The 23,897-nt window shown below is 40.9% G+C and overlaps 3 long non-coding RNA genes across 3 annotated transcripts; 1 reads left to right on the top strand and 2 right to left on the bottom strand.

Moving 5' to 3' along the window:
- Window positions 1–2,306: 2,306 nt before the first annotated feature.
- On the bottom strand, window positions 2,307–4,915 carry LOC117186687. Its single transcript, XR_004471634.1, has 3 exons — window positions 4,751–4,915; window positions 2,507–3,028; window positions 2,307–2,434 (listed from the first exon to the last, which is right to left on the bottom strand). It is a non-coding gene; the product is annotated as an uncharacterized LOC117186687 (long non-coding RNA).
- Window positions 4,916–8,505: 3,590 nt separating this feature from the next.
- On the top strand, window positions 8,506–11,177 carry LOC117186701. Its single transcript, XR_004471641.1, has 3 exons — window positions 8,506–8,671; window positions 10,394–10,915; window positions 10,988–11,177. It is a non-coding gene; the product is annotated as an uncharacterized LOC117186701 (long non-coding RNA).
- Window positions 11,178–19,976: 8,799 nt separating this feature from the next.
- LOC117186694 lies at window positions 19,977–22,560 on the bottom strand. The gene is made up of 3 exons (XR_004471638.1): window positions 22,396–22,560; window positions 20,177–20,698; window positions 19,977–20,104 (listed from the first exon to the last, which is right to left on the bottom strand). It is a non-coding gene; the product is annotated as an uncharacterized LOC117186694 (long non-coding RNA).
- Window positions 22,561–23,897: the final 1,337 nt, after the last annotated feature.

The following is a 23,897-nucleotide window of genomic DNA, read 5'->3' on the forward strand; positions in this document are numbered from 1 at the left end:
TGGAGAACGCAGTTTTGGGGATTGAGCTAGGTTCCATGGGTATTTGATAGAAACCCTTACTGACATACTGACCATACTGACATTTACCTAGTTTGTCTAGGATTTCATCCATTCTTGGAGTTGGGAACTTGTCTTTAATTGTTATTTCATTTAGACTTCTATAGTCTACTACCATTCGGGAATTTTGCTTTCCTGGGCGAGCAGTAAGGAGAACTCGACTTTCGAATTATTCCCTGCCTGATCATATCTTTGATTTGTTGGTTTACCTCCTGATCGTGTATCTGGGCATATTTGTATGGTCGTCTGTAGACCGGGTCTTCATGTTGAGTTTTGATCTCGTGCTTGATTGTACTTGTGAAAGTCAATTTGTCACCTTCTCTGTACTCCACATCTTTAAACTCATATAAGACCTTCTTTAATGCCTCCCTCTCTGCGTCGTCTAAATTATCTAATCTTAATTGATTACATTCCCTTAATTCACTGTCTAGAGCGGAAGCGAAGTATTGATCTCCCTCTGGAGATGGGTCAAGGCACTTATGTGAGATCTTCTCTTCTTTTGTAGAGGGATCTATGCACTTCTGTGCGGTCTTGCCGGCTTCAATAGCTTCTCCACCCTGAATGATTGGGTACGACCTAGCTCCTAATGTAAAACAGTGTCATTTCTGTAATCGATGACGGCTTTACTTGCCATCAAGTATTCTCTTCCTAATAAAATATCATAGTTTTCGGAAAAGTTATGTATGTAGAACTTCTGTTCGGACGGACATGTTTTGTTCGCATTCCTCATTATACTTTTGGTTAAACGGACAGGTCCATTGATGGTATGGACTGTAAGGTTATCGTCTTTTATCTCGGAATCTGTATAATTTTCTTTCATGATGTTGATCGATGATCGCGAGTCAGCGATACACCTTAATGTTCTTTTATTAATGGTAATTTTTATATAGGGTCCTTCTCGGTTTCATCCGAGGCGGATTGATGAAAATTTACGTCCATCTTCATTTGGCCACTTTGGCTCTCCCTCGCTCTTTTAATAGGTTGGTTGGGTCTACTCCCACTAGCTTGGTTTTGAGATATTTGCTGATTGAATGGATTCTGAGCCCTACCTTGATTCAAAGAATTTTTGAACTCATTACATAATCCAGGATTTTGGGAATTTTGATTTTGAATTGTTCGATTAGTCTGACCTGTTCCAGATGAATTCTGAGTTTGATTGTGATAGTTAGTAGTATTATAATTTGGATAATAATTTCCAACATTCTTTCGATTTGATTGAGCTGCTTTCGATTGATCTTTATTTGTACCTGAATCTATTATACTAGTTTCGTATAATTCTTCTTCTTGGGCTGCCTTCTTAAGATTAGACAATGTAGTAATATCTTTTCTTGCTAAGGTCATGAACATTCTGTCAAGAAGTTTTCGAGTAATGACATCTTTAATTGTGTTGTTCAAAGCATTTTTATAAATGACATTGTTTTCTGGTATGTTTTCTAAGTTTAGCTTATTGTTTATTACTAATGCTTTTATCTCTAATTCTTCTATAAACTTACGAAGACTGCCGTTGAATCTGGTGGTGTATAGTTGTCGTAAGAGTTCTTCATATGGTGTGTGATTTTTGAACTCGTTGATTAGCACCGTCTTCAGTTCGTGCCATATGTTGGGTTGTATCATCTGCGATATGCGTTGTGCCTCTCCTGTCAGTTGGATCTCGGTCGCACCAAATAGGATCCTTTGTTGTCGAAGATCTTCAGTTGGATATAAACTGCATACATATTCGATTCGGTTGATGAACGAACTCAACTGTCCAGATGAACCATCAAAGGCAGGTATTTGTCGGATCGACAGGAGTGCCTGGTTCAAGTGGATTTGGTGTTGATTGGGTTTTATTTTGTTGTAGTTTTGAACTTTATTTTGGTTCACTTGTGAGTTTTTTTGATTTTGTATTTAATGTTTCACTGTCCTTGGTGATTCACTATCTCCGCTTACTTTAGTTCACTTAAATTAGTTTTGCAAATCGTATGTGCAAGCACCACATAGGTTCTTTGGCAGATTTCACAATTTTATTAACGATTCCGGGATTACGTGATCACAGTAATTATAAATTACACAAGCTGACCATTACCGAAATATAGGTGTTAATTTTAAACGAAATCCTACCGACTGCGCCAGTTAAATATCCGCAACTCGAAATTAAGTTTTAAAAAAAAAGATTTTATTTTTACAACTTAATATCTTAATGTCACAAGATTAGGTTCAATTCCCCGACTTAACTTTACGTCTGCTTGTCTCAAACGGAACTGATTTGTCTATTGTTTGATAGTTTCCATGAGCCCTTCTCTCGACTCTGGCTTCGGGTGCTGCTTTCCTCGGCTGCATCTTCGTAGCTTGTCTTACTTTGTTGTAAGCTGGAATGAGAGCACACGATTTGCTATTGCTGGGATCGCAAAAGTTGTTATATTGGCTTTTAGTTAATCATCTGCCGTTAGTGATACCGACTCATTCTTACCGGTAAAAAGATTTTCCTTTACCGTATTGGGGTTTCTCGGAGTAAGAAATGAGTCTTTCAACAATTGAGCGGTGTCTTTTTCGTTGGATTTTTCAGCCGAAAGAGCAGCAGCATGCACAAGAAGAGATGTGTTGTGACCTTGATCGCCAGCTAAATCTGATGTCAATTTTCTCTTCAAACGGGGTCCAGCATTTATATATTCAATTGGTGGGCGTCCAACTGATCTTGATGTTGAAGTCATGGAACTCGATGACGACGTTCTTTCAACTTTGATAACCATCTTGGACAAAAGCCATGAGTTATGCTTTTTCTTAAATTTAGACATGTTTCTCCCGCATTTTGCCAAATACTTTAGGATGTGTAGATAAAAGCTCCTTACTTTATTATTTATTTCATCCTTTTTCTCCGTGCTTATTTAGTATGCCTTCAGTTCTTCGAAAATCCATCTCGAAAGTGCTGCGGCGCTTCGATTATTCTCAATGTAAATACTGAGCAGCTTTTCATAAGTGAACTCCACCTCACCTACAAATAAATTATAATGCGCACACAGGCGCAAAATGAAGCAAAAACGAGTTTTAGGATTATTTTATACACAGCTTGCACTACAATATTACACAATTACTTTCTCGCACAATTGACCTTAAGAGACGGGCACATTGATTAAGTATTCTCTACCTTTGGACGACACAAATTAAAACACACAAAAACATATATAAAAACATGAGAGCAAATTTGTTAAATATAATCACTCTACATACCCTGGCCTTTCTTTTCCATTACTTTGATTTCAGTTTTGGTACTTAGTTTCAATTTGGTAAGCTCTCAAAGTAAACAAACAGTTTCCCGCGTTTTTTACTATCGCTTGCAGCTTATCAAACAGCTGACTTTAAAACGTTGCAAAAAAGCCAGGGATGCATTCAAATAAAAAAGATTTTTGATTTTTTTTTAATTAATGTATATACCAATTCAATGTTATATGAAAATTAAGTTTCATTGACATGCATTTTTTCGAATTAACGTCGAGAAATGGGTTCGCTGGCCCACTGTGCCATTTTAGGAATGTGTTACGAAAAATTAAGCTTGGCGTCTTATATAACACCAAGATCATACACAAGGGCAATTCTTTCAAGAGAACCACCGCATAGGGTATAGGGAGCCAACAAAATGCTAGAACGATGAAATATCATAACTTTGTATTTCGAGGCATTAAGGTGTAACAAGTTTGCACAACACCATGACTGAAAGTTATTGAGATCGGATTGCAAGCGAGAATGAAATGAAATGCCCTTATACTGGATACGAAGTTTAACATTATCCGCATACATAAGTACTCGGGAGTATGTTAATACCGAAGGCAATATCCGAAGAAAGTGGAATATACGAGCACGTAATGAGTATTGCGAAAGCGGGAAGACTCAGTTGTTGTCGAATCGGACTGTGAAGTACTCCGACGTGAAGTTTGAGTCCACTGCAATCAAAACCCCTACTGCACGTCGTTGCATCCTTTCTAAAAGTTGTGTACCGACCTGACAACACTTCGGAACTAAGAATGTCAGGTTTTAGCTAAGTCTCGGTAAGCGCAACAACGTGAGATGCAAATGCAGCACTATATCGAAAAAGGATGTCGAACTTACTGCTTAAGCCTTTAACATTTTGGTAAGTTAATAAAAGCGAAGATAGTTTTTTGAATGAGTGGAAGAAGGATGGGAAGATGTGGATGGCACGTTGGACGATCGTATTGGTTTTTGAAACTAACGGTCAGCTCTCTAAAGCCACTCCGCGTCTGCCTCATAAAAATAACCATAGCTTTCTCAACCACCCGGCAAGCCTAGCAACTGTAGTGCAAACCATTATGTTTGGCGATAGCATTACCCACGAGGCCTGAAAACCCAGTGTATTTTTCGTATTTCAAAACAAATAACTATCAGACCAAAGTGGCAGTCCAACGCTTACAGCGGAATAAATAATACTGAGAAGAGAGCGTTTCTATCAACAGTTAATGAAAGAGTGTGCTACTACACAGAAAGTTCGGGAGCGATAGACGAAGAACAGTCCTTTAGGGTTGGGTGATCAGCAGAGAGTGATAATAAAGCAAGGGCTACGAGATGAAAGCGGGCTAAATTCAATATGAGAGAGCACTTACAAAAGGAAATGAAACAAACAGACGTGTGTCGGAAAGCAGGCTACAACAAAAGCGTGAGATAAATTCAACTGCCCTCAAAGGAATTTTTGTCAAAATGTTACCTTATATTTGACCATTTTATTTTTCTGCTTCACTTTTATCAAAATTTAACTTTTATCGAGACGAAACCAACTTTAAATCTGAAATTTGTTAAATAAAGGAAAGTAAATTTTATTTTCACAATCTTCAAAATTCAATTTTTATATCCGATACTAAAAACGAGGGGGAACGTTGTGAGTTGCTGCGGAGACCGCAACTCTACAGTTATACCCGATACTAAGTCAGTATGGCTCTCCTCCGGCAGACGCCGCTAATATTAAACGACACGACAAGGAGTGCGTGCGAGAGAGACAGAAAATCAGTCTGAGCGTGACGTCGGGTGCTGCGTAGCCAGTGCAAATTGATTTGTTCCTTTTGGCTATAAAAATGATCTGATCTGATCCAGATTCAGCAATCTGATATATATGATCATTATCTATGATTCTGCGTTTTTAGTTTTCTCGTATCGTCGAAATTGTGGATACCACAGATTTTCGCCCTTTGTGGGGGCGGAAGTGGGCGGGGCAAAGTTTTGAAATATTCTTGTAGCAGTGACATATCACAGAAGTCTGGATCCAAAACATCGTTGCTCTCGCTCTTATAGTCTTTGAGCACTAGGCGCTGAAGGGGACGGACAGACGGACAGACGGACGGAGGGACAGACGGACAGACGGACAGACAGACATGGCTCAATCGACTCGGCTATTGATGCTGATCAAGAATATATATACTTTATGGGGTCGGAAACGATTCCTTTTGGACGTTACACACATCCACTTTTACCACAAATCTAATATACCCCAATACTCATTTTGAGTATCGGGTATAATGAGTATAGGAGTATATTAGATTTTTGCTGAAAGTTGATGTGTGGATGTAACGCCCAGAAGAAAGCGTTTTCGACCCCATAAAGTATATACATTCTTGATCAGCATCAATAGCCGAGTCGATTGAGCTATGTCTGTCTGTCCATCTGTCCGGATCATGGTATCGTGTCATTGTTATAGCCAGAATGAAGAAATAAAATTTCATTCTCTCTCTCGCTGTTTAAACTCAAATAGATACCCGAAGTAAAATGTATCCTTTGCGTAGGTCTAGCGATAGTTATAGAATACATAATTGAACGTCCTACCTCATTGTCAAATCACATATAAAGCTCTGATTTAAAAAATAAAATTTAGTTTGAATTTACAACTCAACTTGCAAATTTCAAGACTTTTCTTTTAATTTCTTAACATTTTGGTCCTTCGTGATTCTCCATTGTTTCACCCCTGTGGTAAGAGCACGGAGTTGAACCAGCGCCTTTGAGACTGAACAAGGAACAAGGAACAGAGTGATAATTTGAAAAAATACGAGCTAAACAGGCTGTATTTTAAATAGATAACTACATATTTATTTCTATTGTAAGTGAAATAAATAAATTTTTTCGCGGTCTTAATGGCCAGCAATAGAAAAAAATACAAGTGGCAAAATAACTGTGACCAATAAATTGGTTTCTGTGTGCCCACTGTGCTAGCGACAATAACTGCAGCGACGCCAGCAGCAGCGACAATAGCTGCAGCGACATCAGCAGCATCGACACCAGCAGCATCGACATCAGCAGCATCGACAATAGCAGCAGCGACTTAAGCAAAGGTAACACCAGCAGCAGCGACAGAAACTCCAGCGGCAGCAGCGACTTAAGAAAAGGCAACACCAGCAGCAGCGACAGAAACTTCAGCGGCAGCAGTAACAACAACAGCAGAAGTAGAATTCATCAGCTAAGTCTCATTCCTCAAATTGTTTTTAAGCCCAATTAAGTAAAAAATTAATGTAAGATGTTATCGGAACAAATAATTAAGCTATTAGAGGCTCAAGCCGCGATAGCAAGGAAGATTAAGAAGATTGAAGCTGGTCATTTGACCAGCGATGTTATCCAAAGACTAGGAGATCTTAAGAACAAAGTTACAGGCAATAATTCTGCACTGTTAGCATATGGAGTAGTCGATCATGACTACTATAAGAGACAGCAGTACGAATAAATGCTTAACGAGGTGGAACGTTGTGAGTTGCTGCGGACACCGCAACTCTACAGTTATACCCGATACTAAGTCAGTATGGCTCTCCTGCGGCAGACGCCGCTAATATTAAACGACACGACAAAGAGTGCGTGCGAGAGAGACAGAAAATCAGTCTGAGCGTGACGTCGGGCGCTGCGTAGCCACTGCAAATTGATTTGTTCCTATTGGCTATAAAAATGATCTGATCTGATCCAGATTCAGCAATCTGATAGATATGGTCATTATCTATGATTCTGCGTTTTTAGTTTTCTCGTATCCTCAATATTGTGGATGCAACAGATTTTCGTCTTTTGTGGGGGCGGAAGGGGGTGGGGCGAAATTCTGAGGTATACGTTTTATAGTGAGATCTAACAGAAGTGCGGATACCAAATTTGGTTACTCTAGCCTTAATAGTCTCTGAGATTTGTGGATGCCCCAGATTTTCCTCCTTTGCGGGGGCGGAAGGGGGTGTGGCGAAATTTGGACACGAAACGGTCAAGGTCCGATATCACAGGAGTGTGGATACCAAATTTGGTTGCTCTGGCTCCTATAGGTTCTGAGATCCTTGAACTCATATATTGCAATTGACAAAACCGACCATGAAACCTGTGTGTTAGAGAGAGACAGAGCGAGAAAGAATGAAATTGTTTTCTTGATTCTGGCTATAATCATTATACGATCTGGTTCAGTTTTTGCACTGTAGAAGATATGGTCATCCTCTCCGATGCGTTTTTGGTCTGCGTTTTTGGTTTAACCGTATCTTTAAAAATGTGGATGCCACAGATTTTCGTCCTTTGTGGGGGCGGAAGTGGGCGGGGCGAAGTTTTGAAATATTTTTGTAGCAGTGACATATCACAGAAATCTGGATCCAAAACATCGTTGCTCTAGCTCTTATAGTCTTTGAGCACTAGGCGCTGAAGGGGACGGACGGACGGACGGACGGACGGATGGACAGACGGACAGACAGACAGGGCTCAATCGACTCGGCTATTGATGCTGATCAAGAATGTATATACTTTATGGGGTCGAAAACGCTTTCTTCTGGGCGTTACATCCACACATCAACTTTCAGCAAAAATCTAATATACTCCTATACTCATTATACCCGATACTCAAAATGAGTATTGGGGTATATTAGATTTGTGGTAAAAGTGGATGTGTGTAACGTCCAAAAGGAATCGTTTCCGACCCCATAAAGTATATATATTCTTGATCAGCATCAATAGCCGAGTCGATTGAGCCATGTCTGTCTGTCCGTCTGTCCGTCTGTCCCTCCGTCCGTCTGTCCGTCTGTCCGTCCCCTTCAGCGCCTAGTGCTCAAAGACTATAAGAGCGAGAGCAACGATGTTTTGGATCCAGACTTCTGTGATATGTCACTGCTACAAGAATATTTCAAAACTTTGCCCCGCCCACTTCCGCCCCCACAAAGGGCGAAATTCTGTGGTATCCACAATTTCGACGATACGAGAAAACTAAAAACGCAGAATCATAGATAATGATCATATATATCAGATTGCTGAATCTGGATCAGATCAGATCATTTTTATAGCCAAAAGGAACAAATCAATTTGCACTGGCTACGCAGCACCCGACGTCACGCTCAGACTGATTTTCTGTCTCTCTCGCACGCACTCCTTGTCGTGTCGTTTAATATTAGCGGCGTCTGCCGGAGGAGAGCCATACTGACTTAGTATCGGGTATAACTGTAGAGTTGCGGTCTCCGCAGCAACTCACAACGTTCCCCCTCGTTTTTAGTATCGGATATAAAAATTGAATTTTGAAGATTGTGAAAATAAAATTTACTTTCCTTTATTTAACAAATTTCAGATTTAAAGTTGGTTTCGTCTCGATAAAAGTTAAATTTTGATAAAAGTGAAGCAGAAAAATAAAATGGTCAAATATAAGGTAACATTTTGACAAAAATTCCTTTGAGGGCAGTTGAATTTATCTCACGCTTTTGTTGTAGCCTGCTTTCCGACACACGTCTGTTTGTTTCATTTCCTTTTGTAAGTGCTCTCTCATATTGAATTTAGCCCGCTTTCATCTCGTAGCCCTTGCTTTATTATCACTCTCTGCTGATCACCCAACCCTAAAGGACTGTTCTTCGTCTATCGCTCCCGAACTTTCTGTGTAGTAGCACACTCTTTCATTAACTGTTGATAGAAACGCTCTCTTCTCAGTATTATTTATTCCGCTGTAAGCGTTGGACTGCCACTTTGGTCTGATAGTTATTTGTTTTGAAATACGAAAAATACACTGGGTTTTCAGGCCTCGTGGGTAATGCTATCGCCAAACATAATGGTTTGCACTACAGTTGCTAGGCTTGCCGGGTGGTTGAGAAAGCTATGGTTATTTTTATGAGGCAGACGCGGAGTGGCTTTAGAGAGCTGACCGTTAGTTTCAAAAACCAATACGATCGTCCAACGTGCCATCCACATCTTCCCATCCTTCTTCCACTCATTCAAAAAACTATCTTCGCTTTTATTAACTTACCAAAATGTTAAAGGCTTAAGCAGTAAGTTCGACATCCTTTTTCGATATAGTGCTGCATTTGCATCTCACGTTGTTGCGCTTACCGAGACTTAGCTAAAACCTGACATTATTAGTTCCGAAGTGTTGTCAGGTCGGTACACAACTTTTAGAAAGGATGCAACGACGTGCAGTAGGGGTTTTGATTGCAGTGGACTCAAACTTCACGTCGGAGTACTTCACAGTCCGATTCGACAACAACTGAGTCTTCCCTCTTTCGCAATACTCATTACGTGCTCGTATATTCCACTTTCTTCGGATATTGCCTTCGGTATTAACATACTCCCGAGTACTTATGTATGCGGATGATGTTAAACTTCGTATCCAGTATAAGGGCATTTCATTTCATTCTCGCTTGCAATCCGATCTCAATAACTTTCAGTCATGGTGTTGTGCAAACTTGTTACACCTTAATGCCTCGAAATACAAAGTTATGATATTTCATCGTTCTAGCATTTTGTTGGCTCCCTATACCCTATGCGGTGGTTCTCTTGAAAGAATTGCCCTTGTGTATGATCTTGGTGTTATATAAGACGCCAAGCTTAATTTTTCGTAACACATTCCTAAAATGGCACAGTGGGCCAGCGAACCCATTTCTCGACGTTAATTCGAAAAAATGCATGTCAATGAAACTTAATTTTCATATAACATTGAATTGGTATATACATTAATTAAAAAAAAATCAAAAATCTTTTTTATTTGAATGCATCCCTGGCTTTTTTGCAACGTTTTAAAGTCAGCTGTTTGATAAGCTGCAAGCGATAGTAAAAAACGCGGGAAACTGTTTGTTTACTTTGAGAGCTTACCAAATTGAAACTAAGTACCAAAACTGAAATCAAAGTAATGGAAAAGAAAGGCCAGGGTATGTAGAGTGATTATATTTAACAAATTTGCTCTCATGTTTTTATATATGTTTTTGTGTGTTTTAATTTGTGTCGTCCAAAGGTAGAGAATACTTAATCAATGTGCCCGTCTCTTAAGGTCAATTGTGCGAGAAAGTAATTGTGTAATATTGTAGTGCAAGCTGTGTATAAAATAATCCTAAAACTCGTTTTTGCTTCATTTTGCGCCTGTGTGCGCATTATAATTTATTTGTAGGTGAGGTGGAGTTCACTTATGAAAAGCTGCTCAGTATTTACATTGAGAATAATCGAAGCGCCGCAGCACTTTCGAGATGGATTTTCGAAGAACTGAAGGCATACTAAATAAGCACGGAGAAAAAGGATGAAATAAATAATAAAGTAAGGAGCTTTTATCTACACATCCTAAAGTATTTGGCAAAATGCGGGAGAAACATGTCTAAATTTAAGAAAAAGCATAACTCATGGCTTTTGTCCAAGATGGTTATCAAAGTTGAAAGAACGTCGTCATCGAGTTCCATGACTTCAACATCAAGATCAGTTGGACGCCCACCAATTGAATATATAAATGCTGGACCCCGTTTGAAGAGAAAATTGACATCAGATTTAGCTGGCGATCAAGGTCACAACACATCTTTTCTTGTGCATGCTGCTGCTCTTTCGGCTGAAAAATCCAACGAAAAAGACACCGCTCAATTGTTGAAAGACTCATTTCTTACTCCGAGAAACCCCAATACGGTAAAGGAAAATCTTTTTACCGGTAAGAATGAGTCGGTATCACTAACGGCAGATGATTAACTAAAAGCCAATATAACAACTTTTGCGATCCCAGCAATAGCAAATCGTGTGCTCTCATTCCAGCTTACAACAAAGTAAGACAAGCTACGAAGATGCAGCCGAGGAAAGCAGCACCCGAAGCCAGAGTCGAGAGAAGGGCTCATGGAAACTATCAAACAATAGACAAATCAGTTCCGTTTGAGACAAGCAGACGTAAAGTTAAGTCGGGGAATTGAACCTAATCTTGTGACATTAAGATATTAAGTTGTAAAAATAAAATCTTTTTTTTTAAAACTTAATTTCGAGTTGCGGATATTTAACTGGCGCAGTCGGTAGGATTTCGTTTAAAATTAACACCTATATTTCGGTAATGGTCAGCTTGTGTAATTTATAATTACTGTGATCACGTAATCCCGGAGTCGTTAATAAAATTGTGAAATCTGCCAAAGAACCTATGTGGTGCTTGCACATACGATTTGCAAAACTAATTTAAGTGAACTAAAGTAAGCGGAGATAGTGAATCACCAAGGACAGTGAAACATTAAATACAAAATCAAAAAAACTCACAAGTGAACCAAAATAAAGTTCAAAACTACAACAAAACAAAACCCAATCAACACCAAATCCACTTGAACCAGGCACTCCTGTCGATCCGACAAATACCTGCCTTTGATGGTTCATCTGGACAGTTGAGTTCGTTCATCAACCGAATCGAATATGTATGCAGTTTATATCCAACTGAAGATCTTCGACAACAAAGGATCCTATTTGGTGCGACCGAGATCCAACTGACAGGAGAGGCACAACGCATATCGCAGATGATACAACCCAACATATGGCACGAACTGAAGACGGTGCTAATCAACGAGTTCAAAAATCACACACCATATGAAGAACTCTTACGACAACTATACACCACCAGATTCAACGGCAGTCTTCGTAAGTTTATAGAAGAATTAGAGATAAAAGCATTAGTAATAAACAATAAGCTAAACTTAGAAAACATACCAGAAAATAATGTCATTTATAAAAATGCTTTGAACAACACAATTAAAGATGTCATTACTCGAAAACTTCTTGACAGAATGTTCATGACCTTAGCAAGAAAAGATATTACTACATTGTCTAATCTTAAGAAGGCAGCCCAAGAAGAAGAATTATACGAAACTAGTATAATAGATTCAGGTACAAATAAAGATCAATCGAAAGCAGCTCAATCAAATCGAAAGAATGTTGGAAATTATTATCCAAATTATAATACTACTAACTATCACAATCAAACTCAGAATTCATCTGGAACAGGTCAGACTAATCGAACAATTCAAAATCAAAATTCCCAAAATCCTGGATTATATAATGAGTTCAAAAATTCTTTGAATCAAGGTAGGGCTCAGAATCCATTCAATCAGCAAATATCTCAAAACCAAGCTAGTGGGAGTAGACCCAACCAACCTATTAAAAGAGCGAGGGAGAGCCAAAGTGGCCAAATGAAGATGGACGTAAATTTTCATCAATCCGCCTCGGAAGAAACCGAGAAGGACCCTATATAAAAATTACCATTAATAAAAGAACATTAAGGTGTATCGCTGACTCGCGATCATCAATCAACATCATGAAAGAAAATTATACAGATTCCGAGATAAAAGACGATAACCTTACAGTCCATACGATCAATGGACCTGTCCGTTTAACCAAAAGTATAATGAGGAATGCGAACAAAACATGTCCGTCCGAACAGAAGTTCTACATACATAACTTTTCCGAAAACTATGATATTTTATTAGGAAGAGAATACTTGATGGCAAGTAAAGCCGTCATCGATTACAGAAATGACACTGTTTTACATTAGGAGCTAGGTCGTACCCAATCATTCAGGGTGGAGAAGCTATTGAAGCCGGCAAGACCGCACAGAAGTGCATAGATCCCTCTACAAAAGAAGAGAAGATCTCACATAAGTGCCTTGACCCATCTCCAGAGGGAGATCAATACTTCGCTTCCGCTCTAGACAGTGAATTAAGGGAATGTAATCAATTAAGATTAGATCATTTAGACGACGCAGAGAGGGAGGCATTAAAGAAGGTCTTATATGAGTTTAAAGATGTGGAGTACAGAGAAGGTGACAAATTGACTTTCACAAGTACAATCAAGCACGAGATCAAAACTCAACATGAAGACCCGGTCTACAGACGACCATACAAATATGCCCAGATACACGATCAGGAGGTAAACCAACAAATCAAAGATATGATCAGGCAGGGAATAATTCGAAAGTCGAGTTCTCCTTACTGCTCGCCCATATCTATGATTCCGAAAAAGATAGACGCTTCAGGAAAGCAAAAATACCGAATGGTAGTAGACTATAGAAGTCTAAATGAAATAACAATTAAAGACAAGTTCCCAACTCCAAGAATGGATGAAATCCTAGACAAACTAGGTAAATGTCAGTATGGTCAGTATGTCAGTAAGGGTTTCTATCAAATACCCATGGAACCTAGCTCAATCCCCAAAACTGCGTTCTCCACTAAGCATGGACATTACGAGTTCACTCGTATGCCCTTTGGGCTAACCACTGCCCCCGCTACCTTCCAAAGATGTATGAACAATCTGCTAGAAGAGTTAATCTTCAAAGATTGCTTTGTATACCTAGACGACATCATTATATTTTCCACTTCATTGGAAGAACACCTGTTGTCACTAAGGAGAGTGTTCAGGCCAGCAGTAAACAATTTCCGCGCACTGTGCCAACTCCGTGCGCCCCGAGGCATAGAGTTAGTAAGTTACGTTTCCACCCCCGATTCGAACGGTCGAACTACCGCGCCCCAGAACCAATAAACCTCCACTTATCACGAAACACAGCTGCTTTTTATTTCTCGCGACGGCTTCTAAGAGGTTCACTGGATCAATGATTTTGACGTTTGGAGAATTGATCTTCGATCCGCCCCACTACAAACATTGGTCCTTCGAGCCGGATCTTCGCCTTCCCCATAAGGAGAAGCTCACCCCAGCCAGCATCGGCGGATCGCTCCAAGTTCAAGATAAGTACTCTTTGATTGTGCCTAACAACAGTGCAGTGATTTTGTTTTCCATCCCAGTCCGAGTTCCCGTGGCATATGTACATACATATGTATATACATATGTATTTATTTCTCGCTCTAGCTCCAAATTAAACCATACTTCGTTCTGCCAACGGTTGTGGGCTCCTACTTCTCCAAAGGTTTAATTTGATCCGAGCAAGCTCCTGCGGTCAACCTCCGATCCAGTGTATATATTCCTACCTCTCCCAGCTACCAGCTGAGCTTTGGTTGCTGACATATGCACATGCATACAAGCACATGTACACATCGCAACGCAATCCAAGCGGCTGGCAACAAACATAAAGGCATATTCTTGCAATTATTTTTGTTGTTTATTCCGTGCATGCTCAACGTTCCATAGTTTGTCGGTTTTATAAGGAAATAAAATAAGAAATCACTGCGCCTCCTTATTTAACTAATTATACTACCAACAAAATAACGATCCATACATACGGCACATACATATGTACATATTTATTTTACACATCTATACGTACGCATTTTAAATTAGCATATTCTTGCACATCTATATAATATACATATTGTATATAAAAAAGTTATCCACCGTTTTACCCGTTGTTTGACATCTCTTCAACCCAAGCCGCGGTACATAGCACTTACAGCCATACATACACACATAAAAGCAGCAGCAGCGGTGCATTCTTTTCGTTTTTCTTTTCGCTTTCGCTTCTCCACCGTTTGCCTGCGTTGTAGTTGTTCGGAGAATATTTTTCGGTGCCGCGCTTGACCGTAACGGAACGCCAAGTGACGCGCTACCCTGCATTTCGAGAGTATTTCGAGTTTTGAACCGACTCTATATATTGGTACCTCGTGCCTCAATATTATCGTCCATCCTTAATTTTCGTTCTTGGTTGAACATTTTTTTGTTGATCGTAGTATTTATATCTATATATTCCGGCCACGGTGTACTATTTCCATAATATAAATACTCGCAATAAATTCCAACAAAACCACATATCCACGGCTCGTAGTTCTGAACTTTCACGTCGCCATTTCCGCTCTCCTACCTTTGCGACTCTAATACGCGTTATCGCAAATCCATCAGCAAAACATGCCCACTGTGGAGAAGAAATCTCGCAAGAAGTTTAAGCGGGTGAGTTCGCTGAGTTTGACCCATCCACCCAGCTCCAACGGCTCAGTCACTACACCCACATCTTCCCGTCCGGCCCCAGCTGAGCGAGGTCCGACCACGTCCAGGGCTCAAGCACCACATGCCTTCGAGGCTCCTAGCACTATGGCCGCCAGTTCCGCACAGTCTAAGTTTGCCTTGGCTGCAAGCAGACTGACCCGCTTCGACCAGAAGTTCAGCGCTCCAGATGCTAGCACACCAACCCGCTCGCTCTCCCAAGTCCATCGAGAACAACTCCGAAGCCTGTGTGCAAAGGTGGACGCGGAGTTCGCGGCCTGTTCGGTGACGATGGCGGAAGAGGATCCAGAGGGTGTAGCTTATGTCCAAGAGATGTACGATGACTGCTACGTGGTCTACGCGCAATGCCTGGCCGAACTGAACGATCAGCTCGAGCCCCCGACTGTCCCTCACACGCCGCAACTGGCCGTTCAAGTGCCGACTTCCGGCGCTTGCCGCCTCCCTCCATGTGACACTGAAGTTTTCAGTGGGGACTACCAGCAGTGGCCCACGTTCCGAGACCTGTTCACCGCCATCTACATAGAAAACCCAAGGTTAGCTCTAGTGGAAAAACTGTTCCACCTCAACAAAAAGACCAGCGGTGAAGCCCACGACATAGTGGCACAGGCTCCACTTACGAACGATGGTTTCCCCTCCGCATGGAACGCCCTCCGTGAGCGTTTCCAAAACAAGAGTCTGATAAGGCCCAGATGAAGATCCTTTTCAGTCTGCCCCAAATCCGTACCGAGTCAGCAGCAGCGCTAAAAGAGCTCCAGAGGGCCGTCCACAAGTGCGTCACGACACTCACCCATTCCGAGGTCTCCACAGACAGCGTTTTCGCTGACGGAGTTTTACCTCATTTCCGCTAAGCTGCCAAAGACGACCTTAGAGCTTTGGGAGCAATCCGTGACGCACAAGTCCGAAATTCCCACCTGGCACGCCATGGACAAGTTCCTGGCGGAGCGGTACCTGTCTCTCGAAGTGACCGAGGACGGCCATCCAGGCATGGAGACTCAGGCCCACTCCAGGGCGAGCATAAGCACTTCAGACAATTCGAAAAGCAATCCGTTTCGGTCTCAAGGAAGTCCTTATCCTAGGAGTGCCCACTCGTTCGAGACCACAGTGAATCAAACGAGGAGCACGTGTGATCTCTGCTCCAAAGAGTATCATCCAATCCGTTTATGCCCTTACTTCCTTCAAATGCCCGCTGACGCTCGCTCCGACTACATTAAGCAAAAGCAGCTTTGTTTGAACTGCTTTGCAAGGGGCCACCAGATACGAGCATGCCAAAGCGCCCACAATTGCATAACTTGTGGAGACCGGCACCATACGCTTCTACACCGTAGCAATCCAGCAAACTCCAGCGAGGCGATTTCCACAACGGCACAAAATTCCTCAGCGTGGCCCGAGCTACATCTACGAGTACCAAGCGTACAAAATCCAAGTTCGTCCGAAGCCCAGCCAAACGTTCAGTCGTATTTCGCCTCCGGCACGAGTGCTGTCCTTCTAGGCACGGCCATCGTTAATATTTGCCATCTGGGAAAAACTTTCCACGCCCGCGCTCTGATCGACTCTGGCTCAGAGGCGACGTTCATTACAGAACGTCTTGTGGACATGATCAAATTGCCATTCCAACGTATCCAGGCACAGGTCTCCGGCCTAAATAATGCCGTATCCGCTCAGTCAAAGAAGCTCTGCAGTTTTTCCATCCGTTCTCCGACTAAGCCGGGCTTACAACTAAATGCCACAGCCTACGTTATTCCGGAATTGGCCGCAAATATTCCATCGCATCCGATCTCGCAAGGGTTCTTGAGAGACCTGCCGAACCTCTCATGGGCGGATCCGACCTTCTATGAGAGTTCACAAATAGATGTCCTGATTGGAGCGGATATCCTTCCGTCCATTCAGTTAAGTGGCTCCCTGACCAACATCTGTGGCTCTCTCCTCGGGCAGGAGACCATTTTCGGCTGGGTACTCACAAGTCCAGTGCGTCAGACCATGAATCAAATCTCATCGTTCTCGAGTCAAATTTCCAGACGACCTATCAAACTGGTAGAAGACTCGGGGTCTTTTTACGACAGCAATTTCCTTCCAGCTCCCTCCGCAGAAGTTCTCGAACGGTCTCCTGACCGACGGAAATATTTCCAAAATATAGCTGTGTTTCGTGATAAGTGGAGGTTTATTGGTTCTGGGGCGCGGTAGTTCGACCGTTCGAATCGGGGGTGGAAACGTAACTTACTAACTCTATGCCTCGGGGCGCACGGAGTTGGCACAGTGCGCGGAAATTGTTTACTGCTGGCCTGAACACTCTCCTTAGTGACAACAGGTGTTCTTCCAATGAAGTGGAAAATATAATGATGTCGTCTAGGTATACAAAGCAATCTTTGAAGATTAACTCTTCTAGCAGATTGTTCATACATCTTTGGAAGGTAGCGGGGCAGTGGTTAGCCCAAAGGGCATACGAGTGAACTCGTAATGTCCATGCTTAGTGGAGAACGCAGTTTTGGGGATTGAGCTAGGTTCCATGGGTATTTGATAGAAACCCTTACTGACATACTGACCATACTGACATTTACCTAGTTTGTCTAGGATTTCATCCATTCTTGGAGTTGGGAACTTGTCTTTAATTGTTATTTCATTTAGACTTCTATAGTCTACTACCATTCGGGAATTTTTCTTTCCTGAAGCGTCTATCTTTTTCGGAATCATAGATATGGGCGAGCAGTAAGGAGAACTCGACTTTCGAATTATTCCCTGCCTGATCATATCTTTGATTTGTTGGTTTACCTCCTGATCGTGTATCTGGGCATATTTGTATGGTCGTCTGTAGACCGGGTCTTCATGTTGAGTTTTGATCTCGTGCTTGATTGTACTTGTGAAAGTCAATTTGTCACCTTCTCTGTACTCCACATCTTTAAACTCATATAAGACCTTCTTTAATGCCTCCCTCTCTGCGTCGTCTAAATGATCTAATCTTAATTGATTACATTCCCTTAATTCACTGTCTAGAGCGGAAGCGAAGTATTGATCTCCCTCTGGAGATGGGTCAAGGCACTTATGTGAGATCTTCTCTTCTTTTGTAGAGGGATCTATGCACTTCTGTGCGGTCTTGCCGGCTTCAATAGCTTCTCCACCCTGAATGATTGGGTACGACCTAGCTCCTAATGTAAAACAGTGTCATTTCTGTAATCGATGACGGCTTTACTTGCCATCAAGTATTCTCTTCCTAATAAAATATCATAGTTTTCGGAAAAGTTATGTATGTAGAACTTCTGTTCGGACGGACATGTTTTGTTCGCATTCCTCATTATACTTTTGGTTAAACGGACAGGTCCATTGATGGTATGGACTGTAAGGTTATCGTCTTTTATCTCGGAATCTGTATAATTTTCTTTCATGATGTTGATCGATGATCGCGAGTCAGCGATACACCTTAATGTTCTTTTATTAATGGTAATTTTTATATAGGGTCCTTCTCGGTTTCATCCGAGGCGGATTGATGAAAATTTACGTCCATCTTCATTTGGCCACTTTGGCTCTCCCTCGCTCTTTTAATAGGTTGGTTGGGTCTACTCCCACTAGCTTGGTTTTGAGATATTTGCTGATTGAATGGATTCTGAGCCCTACCTTGATTCAAAGAATTTTTGAACTCATTATATAATCCAGGATTTTGGGAATTTTGATTTTGAATTGTTCGATTAGTCTGACCTGTTCCAGATGAATTCTGAGTTTGATTGTGATAGTTAGTAGTATTATAATTTGGATAATAATTTCCAACATTCTTTCGATTTGATTGAGCTGCTTTCGATTGATCTTTATTTGTACCTGAATCTATTATACTAGTTTCGTATAATTCTTCTTCTTGGGCTGCCTTCTTAAGATTAGACAATGTAGTAATATCTTTTCTTGCTAAGGTCATGAACATTCTGTCAAGAAGTTTTCGAGTAATGACATCTTTAATTGTGTTGTTCAAAGCATTTTTATAAATGACATTATTTTCTGGTATGTTTTCTAAGTTTAGCTTATTGTTTATTACTAATGCTTTTATCTCTAATTCTTCTATAAACTTACGAAGACTGCCGTTGAATCTGGTGGTGTATAGTTGTCGTAAGAGTTCTTCATATGGTGTGTGATTTTTGAACTCGTTGATTAGCACCGTCTTCAGTTCGTGCCATATGTTGGGTTGTATCATCTGCGATATGCGTTGTGCCTCTCCTGTCAGTTGGATCTCGGTCGCACCAAATAGGATCCTTTGTTGTCGAAGATCTTCAGTTGGATATAAACTGCATACATATTCGATTCGGTTGATGAACGAACTCAACTGTCCAGATGAACCATCAAAGGCAGGTATTTGTCGGATCGACAGGAGTGCCTGGTTCAAGTGGATTTGGTGTTGATTGGGTTTTGTTTTGTTGTAGTTTTGAACTTTATTTTGGTTCACTTGTGAGTTTTTTTTTGTATTTAATGTTTCACTGTCCTTGGTGATTCACTATCTCCGCTTACTTTAGTTCACTTAAATTAGTTTTGCAAATCGTATGTGCAAGCACCACATAGGTTCTTTGGCAGATTTCACAATTTTATTAACGATTCCGGGATTACGTGATCACAGTAATTATAAATTACACAAGCTGACCATTACCGAAATATAGGTGTTAATTTTAAACGAAATCCTACCGACTGCGCCAGTTAAATATCCGCAACTCGAAATTAAATTTTAAAAAAAAAGATTTTATTTTTACAACTTAATATCTTAATGTCACAAGATTAGGTTCAATTCCCCGACTTAACTTTACGTCTGCTTGTCTCAAACGGAACTGATTTGTCTATTGTTTGATAGTTTCCATGAGCCCTTCTCTCGACTCTGGCTTCGGGTGCTGCTTTCCTCGGCTGCATCTTCGTAGCTTGTCTTACTTTGTTGTAAGCTGGAATGAGAGCACACGATTTGCTATTGCTGGGATCGCAAAAGTTGTTATATTGGCTTTTAGTTAATCATCTGCCGTTAGTGATACCGACTCATTCTTACCGGTAAAAAGATTTTCCTTTACCGTATTGGGGTTTCTCGGAGTAAGAAATGAGTCTTTCAACAATTGAGCGGTGTCTTTTTCGTTGGATTTTTCAGCCGAAAGAGCAGCAGCATGCACAAGAAGAGATGTGTTGTGACCTTGATCGCCAGCTAAATCTGATGTCAATTTTCTCTTCAAACGGGGTCCAGCATTTATATATTCAATTGGTGGGCGTCCAACTGATCTTGATGTTGAAGTCATGGAACTCGATGACGACGTTCTTTCAACTTTGATAACCATCTTGGACAAAAGCCATGAGTTATGCTTTTTCTTAAATTTAGACATGTTTCTCCCGCATTTTGCCAAATACTTTAGGATGTGTAGATAAAAGCTCCTTACTTTATTATTTATTTCATCCTTTTTCTCCGTGCTTATTTAGTATGCCTTCAGTTCTTCGAAAATCCATCTCGAAAGTGCTGCGGCGCTTCGATTATTCTCAATGTAAATACTGAGCAGCTTTTCATAAGTGAACTCCACCTCACCTACAAATAAATTATAATGCGCACACAGGCGCAAAATGAAGCAAAAACGAGTTTTAGGATTATTTTATACACAGCTTGCACTACAATATTACACAATTACTTTCTCGCACAATTGACCTTAAGAGACGGGCACATTGATTAAGTATTCTCTACCTTTGGACGACACAAATTAAAACACACAAAAACATATATAAAAACATGAGAGCAAATTTGTTAAATATAATCACTCTACATACCCTGGCCTTTCTTTTCCATTACTTTGATTTCAGTTTTGGTACTTAGTTTCAATTTGGTAAGCTCTCAAAGTAAACAAACAGTTTCCCGCGTTTTTTACTATCGCTTGCAGCTTATCAAACAGCTGACTTTAAAACGTTGCAAAAAAGCCAGGGATGCATTCAAATAAAAAAGATTTTTGATTTTTTTTAAATTAATGTATATACCAATTCAATGTTATATGAAAATTAAGTTTCATTGACATGCATTTTTTCGAATTAACGTCGAGAAATGGGTTCGCTGGCCCACTGTGCCATTTTAGGAATGTGTTACGAAAAATTAAGCTTGGCGTCTTATATAACACCAAGATCATACACAAGGGCAATTCTTTCAAGAGAACCACCGCATAGGGTATAGGGAGCCAACAAAATGCTAGAACGATGAAATATCATAACTTTGTATTTCGAGGCATTAAGGTGTAACAAGTTTGCACAACACCATGACTGAAAGTTATTGAGATCGGATTGCAAGCGAGAATGAAATGAAATGCCCTTATACTGGATACGAAGTTTAACATTATCCGCATACATAAGTACTCGGGAGTATGTTAATACCGAAGGCAATATCCGAAGAAAGTGGAATATACGAGCACGTAATGAGTATTGCGAAAGCGGGAAGACTCAGTTGTTGTCGAATCGGACTGTGAAGTACTCCGACGTGAAGTTTGAGTCCACTGCAATCAAAACCCCTACTGCACGTCGTTGCATCCTTTCTAAAAGTTGTGTACCGACCTGACAACACTTCGGAACTAAGAATGTCAGGTTTTAGCTAAGTCTCGGTAAGCGCAACAACGTGAGATGCAAATGCAGCACTATATCGAAAAAGAATGTCGAACTTACTGCTTAAGCCTTTAACATTTTGGTAAGTTAATAAAAGCGAAGATAGTTTTTTGAATGAGTGGAAGAAGGATGGGAAGATGTGGATGGCACGTTGGACGTGTGGCTCTCTAAAGCCACTCCGCGTCTGCCTCATAAAAATAACCATAGCTTTCTCAACCACCCGGCAAGCCTAGCAACTGTAGTGCAAACCATTATGTTTGGCGATAGCATTACCCACGAGGCCTGAAAACCCAGTGTATTTTTCGTATTTCAAAACAAATAACTATCAGACCAAAGTGGCAGTCCAACGCTTACAGCGGAATAAATAATACTGAGAAGAGAGCGTTTCTATCAACAGTTAATGAAAGAGTGTGCTACTACACAGAAAGTTCGGGAGCGATAGACGAAGAACAGTCCTTTAGGGTTGGGTGATCAGCAGAGAGTGATAATAAAGCAAGGGCTACGAGATGAAAGCGGGCTAAATTCAATATGAGAGAGCACTTACAAAAGGAAATGAAACAAACAGACGTGTGTCGGAAAGCAGGCTACAACAAAAGCGTGAGATAAATTCAACTGCCCTCAAAGGAATTTTTGTCAAAATGTTACCTTATATTTGACCATTTTATTTTTCTGCTTCACTTTTATCAAAATTTAACTTTTATCGAGACGAAACCAACTTTAAATCTGAAATTTGTTAAATAAAGGAAAGTAAATTTTATTTTCACAATCTTCAAAATTCAATTTTTATATCCGATACTAAAAACGAGGGGGAACGTTGTGAGTTGCTGCGGACACCGCAACTCTACAGTTATACCCGATACTAAGTCAGTATGGCTCTCCTCCGGCAGACGCCGCTAATATTAAACGGCACGACAAGGAGTGCGTGCGAGAGAGACAGAAAATCAGTCTGAGCGTGACGTCGGGTGCTGCGTAGCCAGCGCAAATTGATTTGTTCCTTTTGGCTATAAAAATGATCTGATCTGATCCAGATTCAGCAATCTGATATATATGATCATTATCTATGATTCTGCGTTTTTAGAGTTCTCGTATCGTCGAAATTGTGGATACCACAGATTTTCGCCCTTTGTGGGGGCGGAAGTGGGCGGGGCAAAGTTTTGAAATATTCTTGTAGCAGTGACATATCACAGAAGTCTGGATCCAAAACATCGTTGCTCTCGCTCTTATAGTCTTTGAGCACTAGGCGCTAAAGGGGACGGACAGACGGACAGACGGACGGAGGGACAGACGGACAGACAGACATGGCTCAATCGACTCGGCTATTGATGCTGATCAAGAATATATATACTTTATGGGGTCGGAAACGATTCCTTTTGGACGTTACACACATCCACTTTTACCACAAATCTAATATACCCCAATACTCATTTTGAGTATCGGGTATAACAACAGATAATTTCGCTATATGCGAAAGCACGAGCATGGCTGATAAGTAAAATATTGAAGCATATCCATCGGATGAAAAGCGGCGTTTGTTTTTTGATTTTTAAATGTTGAACTTTACAGGCTTTGCACACTGAGCACATCCCGTGGAAATACTCTGGCCCCGGATTTTCCGTAGTTATTCTTAAGTCCAGGACGCCAGGTTTTATTATAATTAGTCTTTATTTATGAATATTATTTAAGATTAGTTATGATTACAATGGTCGCTGTGCTTTAAGTATATTTAGATTAATACAAATAATTGCGCTCGTAATTTGCGTGTGGCTGAGTGAGACCTTGGCACCGAATTAAATGGCGTCGATCGTTGAGGCTGTGTTCTCTCCTCTCTTTGTTCGACGGCCGCTTCTAGTCTCTCTCTCTCTGTTACTTGCTCTGTTATCTCTACAGACTCTGTTGCTCTCTGTGGCTTCCTACCAAATCCCTCATTCGGCCCTCCTGACATAGAGTTCACCCCGAACTCCTTCATAAATTCGGCCACCGTAGATGTTTTAAAAGGGCCTTCTCCTTCTCCCACTCTTTCTACATCATACCGGCCGTGCTTGTGAATCTTGACCACCTTTTAGGGCCCTAGAAACTTTCCCCTCAACTTCAATCCAACACCATATTGGGTCCGCCTGATTGCAACTAAGTCATTGAGCTTGTACTGC

Source organism: Drosophila miranda, chromosome XR (genome assembly GCF_003369915.1).
Source record: "Drosophila miranda strain MSH22 chromosome XR, D.miranda_PacBio2.1, whole genome shotgun sequence".
NCBI classification, from domain to species: Eukaryota; Metazoa; Arthropoda; class Insecta; order Diptera; family Drosophilidae; genus Drosophila; species Drosophila miranda.